General features: G+C 46.0%; 1 protein-coding gene across 6 annotated transcripts in view; it reads left to right on the top strand.

The window, feature by feature from the left end:
• Nucleotides 1-2,932: 2,932 nt before the first annotated feature.
• The window catches only part of TANC1 (tetratricopeptide repeat, ankyrin repeat and coiled-coil containing 1), a 264,732-nt gene continuing 256,805 nt past the window's right edge, over nt 2,933-10,859 (top strand). For all 6 annotated transcript variants that reach the window (XM_032755640.2, XM_032755638.2, XM_032755636.2 and 3 more), the window contains exon 1: nt 2,933-3,062. The gene's annotated coding sequence lies outside the window, so the exon portion shown is untranslated. The remainder of the gene's footprint in view (nt 3,063-10,859) is intronic.

Below are 10,859 nucleotides of genomic sequence, written 5' to 3'. Positions count from 1 at the left end.
TATTCTATACTACACATACCATAATAAACACTGGCTATGATCCTAACTTAGACTTGATTTAAAATAGAAGTACTTATGAATCCAAGCAAGAAAAAAAAGCATTCTAACACTCACAAGGCACATTCTTTTCTCACGCTTTCCTCAGCCTATTCCCCTGGGCAGTAAATTGTATAGTAAAATGACCAGTTTATTATTTGCTGCTTTCTTTCACTCTGCTGAGAAAAGCTACATTGCTGGCAAACTGACAGAAAATTTAAAAATGGAATCCAGTATTTTGTATGTCTGTTTAGGGAATGTGTGCAGCATGGACTATTCACGTGATCTATATTTCTCTTTTTTTCTCCTAACTGGTATCAACAGAAATGTAATGAATGAGCTTCTTAAAGTAGATGGGATAAGCAGAGATATCCTCAGAAAAGCAAGAGATGATTCTTGCTTTCATTTTCCTAAAAATTCAAACAAACCATCAACTAACAACTAACTAAAAACGCTTTTATTTTTTAAGAGAAAAGCAGATTTAAAAAAAATTAAAATTCATTTTTTAATATGTGCCCAGCTAATACTTCACTTACTAAGATGTTTAGAAAATGTTCACATTTTTTTCTTACAAAACGGATCTTAATGGAAGCCCCCTGCTTGCCTCATCCGTGAATTTTCTTTTTTTTTCCTCTTTTTGGCCTTGTCTTTTATAAAATGTACTATTTTCACCCACAGCTTAAGAGAGCTTCTTTGATGTTCTTAGTACAACATAGTGTATGTAATGTCAGCTGTTTAAAGCTGGAGATCAGATTGCGCATAATAACATATGTAGTTTGGATTATATAAACACTACAGGAAGAAGGGGAGACAGGGCCTTTCTGTGTGCACATTTCAGATTGCTAGCTGTATGCCTGTTTAGAATGTTAAACACTCCTAACTAGGCGGTGATGAAGTTACTTCTTTAGAGACTGTGACTTCTGAAACCATAAAGACAAAACTTTTTCAACTAAAAATAATTTAAAGATGATGCCAGTAATGACCATATTTATGTGATTTTCTACTTGCTACTTAAGGAGCTTTGAGAGTAGAGGGAAAAAAATTGCATTGCCTTCAAAGCCCTATTTAACTAAGCAATTTCATCAAAAATTTGGAAATACAGCTGAGAAGAGCCAAAACTAGAAAAATGTGGTACAAATGATAAATTTCATCCATTATACCTTTCTCCCATTATAAAGAAGTCTGGAGTAGGAAATCTTACCAGTCTATTTTCTTAGGATTGTTTCTCTTATATTTTAATATTTCAGATTAGTTAGACTGCTTGGAGTTTTTGTCTTTTGTTTGCATCATTCTTTTATCATTAAGGTTGCTGTCTGGCTTTTTGGTCTGTTGAAAGATTTCAAGATAAATTAAATAAAACATTACCATATTTTTCAGCAATGAAACATTTCAGATGGAGAAAGAAGTCAATAGTTTTCTGGTTTAAGTTTGTATTTTTAAATATTCTATCCTGCCTTGTTTCGGGAATACTTCAAGGCCGCTGATGTGTTTACTGCTCAAATATCAACACAGCAGTAATCAGGCCTTTGAAACTACGGGTGAAAAATCCAGTCCATTTCAGTCTTTTTAATTTATGAAAAGAGATTGTGTGGCATTTTGCTTCCTGTCCCTTTTCATAAGAACTTTAAATATGGACACTCCTCCTGCTGGTGTCTTTATATAGGGAAGCTCTGCGTGAGGTTGAAGTTTTTATGAGGAAACTTGTTTAAAACACAATCGTATTTTAAGGCGGGTTTGCCACAGCAAGGTTAGGGGTTGCCAATAAATCGGTTTATAGCAACTTCTCTATTCTCTGCTCCAGACACACCAATGGGGTGACCCGTGCACAATTCCCGCTGGCCACACAAGGCAGCGGCAGTTCTAGTTGATCCTTCCTTGGTCAACTAGATCAACGAAGGCTGTCTTAGAGAGCTTCGGGTATTAAGTGGGCAGAGTCCCCTAGGCCAATTTGGCTGTCTGGGATTCCTGGGAGGATCTTGGAGAACCCAGGACACCGGAATCCCTAGTCCCTATCCTGGTTTTTGCTCTGCTGGAGAATAACAAAACATTTTGGGAACTCAGGAGTTTAATTTACTGCCACCAACCGACAAAATAATAGCATCTTTGTGTGTTCTCTCCCCTCCGTCCCTCCCATCTCCTTCCGACAGAAGCACCACGCTGGCCCTCTGTGAATGTAGCGCAGACAGCACGGGCCAGCCCGGAGCGGTCGCAGGAGGCTCCAGACCCGCAGCCCCAGGGACGCCCGGGAAATCACCGGCCCCAGAACGTCCCCCATTCGCTTTTGGGAAATAAAAAGATGCAGCCAGCGAGATGCCTTCTTAGACCTTCCAGCTCATTTAGCTCATTCTGGCCCCAGAAAGTGTTTGTGTTTGTGTGTAGTTAAGTGAGGCAGAGAAAATCCAAGAAAGCCGCACAAGCCACCCTAAAGCGTCCACGGAAACTCCAGCTCGGTTAATTGCTCCCATATGTCCTCCTCGGCTGTGGTAAAAAAGCAGCGAGGAGGGAAGGCCGGGTCGCTTTATTGATTTTGAAGAGGCTGTAAAAAAGACTATGGCCCATCTCATTTTGGTCCCGGAGGGGCCTAGGCGCAGCCCCGGGGTACCCGGTGCCCAGAGGGACGGTAGGGTGCCTCAGGCCCGGACCTGGCGCCGAGAGGCGGGACAAGGGGACCTCGCGCCCGAGCCCCGCGGAAAGTTCGCGCTCCGCGCTCCAGCGGGTCCCTGGATCCGCCGCAGCCCGGGGCGGGGAGGGGCGCGGGAGGCGCGGCCAGGGCGGGCGCGCGAGAGGAAGGTGCCTTCGGGAACACGCGCAAGGGCGGGGATTCGCGCTGCCAATGAGGCCCCGGTGTGGGCCGAGCAAGGCGGGGGGACGGGCCGGAGCGGAGGCTTTGCTGTGGCAGCTGCTGGAGCGGCGGCCGCCTCGGGAGCCGGAGGAGAGGCAGCCGCGGAGCGCCGAGCTGGCCTCGCCCCGAGGCCCGGCCCTGGGTGTGGGGAACCGCGCTGAGGAGCTGGAAACTTTCCCGGCAGGTAACTCCCGCAGCCCGGGCTCCGCTGCGGGCCTGCGAGCGCCCCGGGCTTGGCCAGCTGCCAGTGTGCGGAGACGTCGAGAGGGACCCGGGGAGGAGAGGGTGGTGGGAGAAGGGAAAGGCGTGTGGGAAAGTTTCTGGAGCGCCCCCTCCTCCGCCGGGCACACCCGGGAGCTTTCCGGGAATAGGCACAGACATGTTGGGCGCCCCGGGCCTTGGTCTCGGCGGCTTTGGGGAGTCCGCACCTTCCTTGCGCGGTTCCCCCGCGCCGGACCGAGCCGGCCTCCGGTGGAAACCGGGGTGGTGGGAACCGGGAACGCTCGGGGCACGCTCGAGTTTTGGGACCACCCCCGCCCGGCGCGCCCGCTCGCCCCCTTTCCCGCCTTCTCTGTAGCCCTCGGGCTTGGCAAGGGCCTGGGCTACGCCTGGTACCTGGCGCGGGGGAGGCGGGGGGGAGGCGCGCCTGGCACCGCGGGGTCCTGGGCGCCCGCCGGAGTGTTGGGGTGCGCGGGTCGCGAAGTTGCCGAGAGAACTTAAGCCGGGGGCATCGTATTGCCCTAGTCTGGGCTGAAAGTCTATTGCTTTGCTTACAAGAACACAGCGATTAGCATATCCACACTCCTTTATTGGGGGCGGGGGTGAGTTAGGATTAGACGTTGGGGGTTTTTCTTTAGGGATGGGGCGCTGAGAAGAGCGGTAATTGTCAAGATTGTGAGCCCCCTTGTTCTTGGATGCAGAGTGGTCATTTTCGGGGGACTATATCAGGACACTGGCTTCCTGGAGGACTTTGGGGTGCGGGCGCGCAGCGCTGTGGGTGTGCGTGGCTCCCGGCTTTGGCGCGGCGGCTTTCCGGAACGCCTGGCTGGGAAGGAAGCTCTAGGCATTGTGTGGTGTGTTTGCAGACAGAAAGGTCCCTGGACCGGTGTTCTCAAAACTTACTGGACTTATTGTGTAAAGCTTCGGGAGGAAATGTGGTGTTGGCCAGGTAGAAACGCGGCGCTGCGGCCAAGGGGCGGAGGACGCCAGGCTCGGCGACGGCCTTCTCCCAGCCCCCTTCTGCCAGCACCAGATCCCCGTGCCTCCAGTGTTGGGACCGTTCTCAGTGGCGTTGTTCCCTGCTGGAGTTAACTTGGGAGGTGAGGAGGGAACCTTCATCTTGAACTTGACCCCAGAAGCAGCGTCGTCCGTACAGGTTACAAGGTAAATGGAAGCTGAGTCCTAACGTGGGTTGGACCGCAAACTCTGGCTGGCACGGAAAGGAAGTTCCTGGTTCAGAATCTTTGAGGAAAAGGCTCAGGATTGCTGAGATCGCTCTCTCTGGAAATGCCAGACACACCAGACTGCAGAAGTTAATGCGTGTTTGGAGGGGTGGGGGTGGGAGAGGAAAGGAGAAACCCGGTTAGTTGGCACAGAGGGCTGGTATTTCTCTGTAGTGGAAATGAAGGGAGTCTGCGTCTCTGCTTTCACCAGATCCGCTACCCTCTTTTTTCCTTCCTTGGTCATCTTTATTCCTGCCAGGCTGGCACTCCTGAGGCAGGGGAGGGGAAGGAGAGGAAAGCAGTTGTGAAGCTTCCTGGGTCAGCCTGGAGGTATTTCAGATCTGCTACTAGGAAGATTCCAGGATTTTAACAGCTGCTTCTTGATTGCTGGGAATGAAAGACTTCATGAGCGGCTGAGAGGTGTTCATTATAGAAGTAGTCTGAGTGTTTTACTCGTCTAAGCTACTTAAAGACCTCACAAGGGACCTTCCCTAGAGTGTGCCAGTTTCTGCAGTTTGTGTCAGCCAGAATGCTTGGTAAGTGTTAGTCAAAAAGCATCATAAATATATCCTGGTGGTTCTGAAATGAAAAGTATGTGGCAGTAAAGGAAGTATGGTATCTGATATCCTTCAGGACTTCCTCCTAGGGTTGTTCCTGTTACCTGCCAAGTGAACTTGGTCCAGGCTTCCGGACTGTTGTGATTTGACAATAAGAGATGGGAAATAGTGTCATCGATTTTAGTGGAAGCAGGAAAAGTCCACAAATAAATTTAAGGTGAGTTTTTATGACCCTGTCTTGCACTTGTGGTGCCCCAAACCTAACTTTATGGCACCAAGCGTTTTGGTTCGAAGTGTTGCTGAACTTGGAAGCAACGGTTTTCCTGCTTTCTTGGTTTAACCACCAGAATGCCTAAATTATTATAATTTATATCCATCCTTGATCTAAGATATAACTGATTCATAGTCAGCCTTTTTCTGCTTCCCATAACAGCCTGTAGAAAAAAGAACATTTTGTCTCTTTAACCACACACAATTTATTTGGTGCCATAGCAAGTTTTTGACACTGGGTGATTGAGGGCATAATTTTAGAGACAGTGGAGTTGTCTGGATTAAATCGTCCATTTTTAGGCGACGTTCTCTTCTGAGTTGCTGATTAATTCTTTATTTCTCTGGGAACATTAAAACCAGCATCCCTGAGCCAGTGGAACTATAATCCATATTAGAATGACTCCTGCCAGCATAGCTGGAGGTTAACTTTATGTCGATGTTTCCATTAGACATTTCTAACCTAATTGTAAAGATTTTGTCTCAGTTGGGTTGAGAGTAGGGTTGAGAGTCTCATAGAAAAAGAAATGGCTTTATTTTTATCTTTATGATAAATAGTTTGCGTTACAGGAATATATTTACAGAAGCAAAATAAAGCAGAGTGTTTATATATTTGTGGGGGGGATTTGTTTTAGTGTTTAAAATAGTTTGGTTTTCAACTGTCTCTTAAATGCATATTTCAGTGGTGGAAAAACCAGAACCTCTCCCTGCCCATTTTCTCCCCAGGTTACGAAAGTGTTTGCTGTACAGAGAGCTCTTAAGCCTTTCTGGGTCTTGGTTTTCTCATTTTTTTCATCCCTAAAATGGGATTACCTTGCATCCCTAAAGTTCTGTGACTCTCCAAAAGTTTGAGAAATGTAGGAATTCTGGAGCCAGTGCTGTAATGTTAGAACACTGCTATGGGGTTTATAAGGGCTTGATTTACATATTTTATCCCTAACCCTTTATTTGAGTAAACCAAGGCCTAGAAAGTTAAATTAGACCTGTATCATCTATAAATAGTTGAGTTGAACTTGAGCCAAAGTCTTCTGATTCTCCCTAGTCTCTTCTCTTCTGTTTATTCAAACCTGCCAAACAGACTAAAGTTAATATGTGGCAACTTCTCACAATACATTTTTAGGGTTATATATAAGTTATTTTGATTTCAGAACCCCAGGGTTAACATCTATGCTTTGATGTCAGGGATTAAAAACAGTTCACCAATAATGGTAATAAAACTTTCTCCTCAAGAGAGTTTCAGAAAGTCACATGCTTCAAACTAATCATTTGTTTATTTTCAACTTCTTTTTTATTAAGTAGGCTTCAGGGTGTAATGTGATTTATAATCCGGACTAGTAACCCAGACAGCATTCTTAAGGAAATCACTTCTCAAATCTGTACCTCTTTTTAAAAATAAAAAATGAACATATCATTTGCCTTTGATCTTGGTATCTCTCAGCCTAATTGCAAAGCCTGGATGAGTATTCCTTTTTTTGGTGTCATCATTCTTGGACTGTTCCTACTGATGGCTGGATAGGTCTGATTTTGCAGCATTTTCCATGCTAAATACATCCTTCCCTTATGCTGTTGGGTTGATGGTAAAGAGGTAGTAGGTTGCAGGTGACCCATTTTTGCTGTGTCTCTAAATGTTTGTGCTTTGTCCTGCTTGCCTAGTTAGCAGCACTCACTGCAGCTTGACACTCATCTGGAGGCTGGTATTGATTTTCTTTAACAGGTTCTAAAATGAAATTATGTGTTAAGCTGTAGGCTCTTTTATGTCTGAGCAGCTTGTCCATCTTCAGCTTTTTAAAACTTATTCTCAGAGGAATGTCTTTTCAAAATATTAAGCAATGGGGTTTAAACCTCAATAAGAAGATGTTATCAGTGCTCATTGGCTGGGAAGGAGGTGTAATACATCTGAAATTGCCGCCATTTCCATGAGTGAGAGAAGAGAACATTATGAAGCAGTATTTGCTAGAGAAGTTGGGACAGTTTGTACCAGGAGGGCACAAGAGCAGCAAAGGAGAAGAACGACTCTTGGTTTTTAATAATATTATCAGGAGCATGGATTTGGAATGATAGAGGACTTTGATGAAGAAGGCTTTCAGAGGACACTATCTTGTGGAGAGTGAAAGGGGTTCTCCTGGTTTGATTTAGCTGTGTTGCTGATGGAACTTGCCCTTCTAGGGTCGGTGTTGTCTTTAGGGTCCCCTGCAGGTGGGTGTGATCAAGGAGAATGTTCTAGAAAGAAGAGTTCCGTAGACAGAATGTCAAGGACAAAAGTGTTGCAGAGGGATGACATAGTTCCTGGATTTTAGCACAGATTTTGTTGCTAACATGAGGGAATTTATTAGTGAAAACCTTCCAGTTGTAGAGGTAGACAGATGCGAACCCATCATGTTCAGTCCACATAGCCCAGAGCCACAGTGACTCAACTTCTTCCCTTCCCCACCTCAGCACACCTAGGGTTACCTGCCAGTCATGAACAGTGGCTTATTACCTCTTTGGGTAGGAGATGGGAGTGGAGAGTAGGGAAGTCTCTAAGAAGCACTTGGCTGTGACCTTTTCATGCGTGTATACTCATGCAAAAATGGGATCCTCTCTTGCATGAGCTTTTGAAGAAATATGAGAAAGATCATACGTATACGGCTGCTGGTATTATAGCTCTCAAGCCTCACATCCAGAATTGGCCTTTTTGATGTTAGTTCCAATTTGGGAAAGCCCTGGAGGGAACCCGAATTGGCTTGATGCCAGCCAAGGGAGAGTTACGGTTAGACCCATAAAATGGGGCTGTGGGGAGACAAAGTATCCCACAAAGAAGAGGGTTATTGTTAATGGAAGAGGGAGGGAGCTGGATCAACAAAAGAGCTAGCCAGGGCAGTGTACATTTCCACAAGTGGTATTGCTGATCATAACAACATACCAAAGGATATGAACATTCTTAATGTTGTTGTGATGTACACCCCTGTAGTCTTGAGGGCAGTGGACTTGTCCACATTCTGTGGGACTCTGAATTGCTATGTACACAGGCATGAGTGGGTATTGAATTACTGCTAAAGAGTTGGTCATTATTCCCATGTAACCCATTTCACTCCCCTCTCTCTGCCATGCTTTGTTCTAAATTACTTCGGATAAATAACATTAATTATTAATGTTTATTGAGTGCCGGCTGACTCTGAACTACATGTTTGAATTTAAAAAGTCTGTGGATGAAACAGTTTGGTTCTTTCTTCCCCTGTTGTCCTACATACGTAGAATACTATGGCAGGGATGGTCACCATACAACAGCATTCTGTGTTCTGGTCCTCCTTGCTTCTTGTGGCTTAACAACAGCTGTTTATTTGCTTGGGATTCAGAAATGGGGGCCAGGTTCCCTGTGCCTAGGCTCACTGGTGCCGTGGTGGTTACATGATTCATTGAGGGCCATTGCTGCAATAGTTTACAGCATTATAACCATCCTTGATATCTATGGAAGATTGGTTCCAGGATTCCCACGGATACTAAAATCCTCAAATGCTTAAGTCCCTTATTAAAAATCGTGTATTATTTGCATATAACTTATGCATACCCTCATATATATATATATATATATTTTTTTTTTTTTTTAATTTTATTATTAGTTTTGAGGCAGAGTCTCCCTCTGTCACCCAGGCTGGAGCGCAGTTGTACAATCTCGGCTACTGCAACCTTTGCCTCCCAGGTTCAAGTGATTCTCCTGCCTCAGCCTCCGGAGTAGCTGGAATTACAGGCATGTGCCACCACGCCTGGCTAATTTTTTTTTTTTTTTTTTGAGGTAAGTGCAGTGGGGAATCTCGGTCCTGAGTCCGCCCCGGTTCCCTCTCCGAGTAGCTGGGACTACAGGCACCCGCCACCACGCCCAGCTAATTTTTTTTTGTATTTTTAGTAGAGACGGGGTTTCACCGTGGTCTCGATCTCCTGACCTTGTGATCCGCCCGCCTCGGCCTCCCAAAGTGCTGGGATTACAAGCGTGAGCCACCGCGCCTGGCCACCTGGCTAATTTTTGTGTTTTTAATAAAGACGAGGTTTCACCATGTTGGCCAGGCTGGTCTTGAACTCCTGACCTCAGGTGATCCACCTGCCTCAGCCTCCCAAAGTGCTGGGATTACAGGCATGAGCCACCTTGCCCGGCCTCCTTTGTATTTTATTTTGAGAAAGGGTTTCCATTTGTTGCCCAGGCTGGACTGCACTGGTGCGATCATGGCTCACTGCAGCCTCAACCTTCTGGACTCAAGCAATCCTTCCACCTCAGCCTCCTGAGTAGCTGGGAGTACAGGTGCACACCACCACACCCAGCTAATTTTTGTATTTTTTTTTTCTTTGTAGAGACAGGGTCTTACTGTGAGACCAGACCAGGCTGCTCTCAAACTCTTGGTTCAAGTGATTCTCCTGCCTTGGCCTCTCAAAGTGCTGGGATTACAGGCATGAGCCAACCCCCCAGTCCTCCTTCATACTTTAAATCATCTCTAGATTATTTATAATACCTAATACAATGTAAATGCTAGATAAATAGTTGTTATTCTGTATTGTTTTAAAATTTATATTTTTATTGTATTTATTGTATTTTATTATATTTATTGTATTGTTATCTTTTTTCCAGTGGTCAGTTCTAGAATATTTTTTGAATATTTTCTAACCTAGGTTTGTTGAATCTGTGGCCATGGAACCTGAGATATGGAGGGTTGGGTGTGGAGGGGGTGACTGTGCTTACTACTATAATCCTGCTTTTGATTAGTTTTCCACTGGCCATGTACTTAAGGGTAAGGTCGATGTGTCCCCTGCCCCAGGGAGTGAATTTTGATTAAGCCATCAATTTTAGTAATGTCATACCTTTTGCCAGTGACTCATTAATGAATATGTATGTGACGCCTGTTAGGTCCTGGCATATTTGAAGCGTAAGGTTGTCAGCACAAGAGAACAAGTAGCATCGAGTGCAGAGTAAAGGTGCCTAAGACCACAATTCCTTTTTTTGTTGTTGTTGGTGTCAGGGGTGTAGGAGGCGAGCGGGTAGAGACAGGGTCTCACCATGTTGCCCAGGCTCGTCTCGAACTCCTGGCCTCAAGCAATCCTTCTACCTCAGTTTCCCAAAGTGCTGGATTACAACGTGAACCACCATCCCCCACCCACAATGACTTATTTTAGCTGCTGATTAGCCAGCCCTAGAACCACTGTGACTCAGAACTTCTGTGAGAAAAAAACATTTTCATTATTGTTTCTTTCTTATCTTTTTTTTTTTTTAAGCTAGGGTCTCACTCTGTCACCCAGGCTGGACTGCAGTAGCATGATCACAGCTCACTGTAGCCTCTGCTTCCCGGGCTCAAGTGATCCTCCCACCTCAGCCTCCCAAATAGCTGGGACTATAGGTGTGCACCACCACACCTGGCTAATTTTTGTATTTTTTGTAGAGATGGGGTTTCCCCATGTTGCCCAGGCTGGTCCCGAACTCCTGGACTCACGTGATCCTCCCACCTTGGCCTCCCAAAGTTCTGGGATTACAGGTGTGAGCCACTGTGCCCAGCCTCATTATTAAGATCAGTGGTCCCCGGCGGGGCGCGGTGGCTCATGCCTGTAATCCCACCACTTTGGGAGGCTGAGGCGGGCGGATCACAAGGTCAGGAGATCGAGACCATCCTGGCTAACACAGTGAAACCCCGTCTCTACTAAAAATACAAAAAATTAGCTGGGCGTGGTTGCAGGCACCTGTAGTCCCAGCTACTC

This window comes from Hylobates moloch, unplaced genomic scaffold, assembly GCF_009828535.3.
Source record: "Hylobates moloch isolate HMO894 unplaced genomic scaffold, HMol_V3 SCAFFOLD_1, whole genome shotgun sequence".
Taxonomy (NCBI): Eukaryota; Metazoa; Chordata; class Mammalia; order Primates; family Hylobatidae; genus Hylobates; species Hylobates moloch.
The sequence above is the reverse complement of the archived record's forward strand: the minus strand, read 5'-3'. Positions and strand labels throughout refer to the sequence as shown.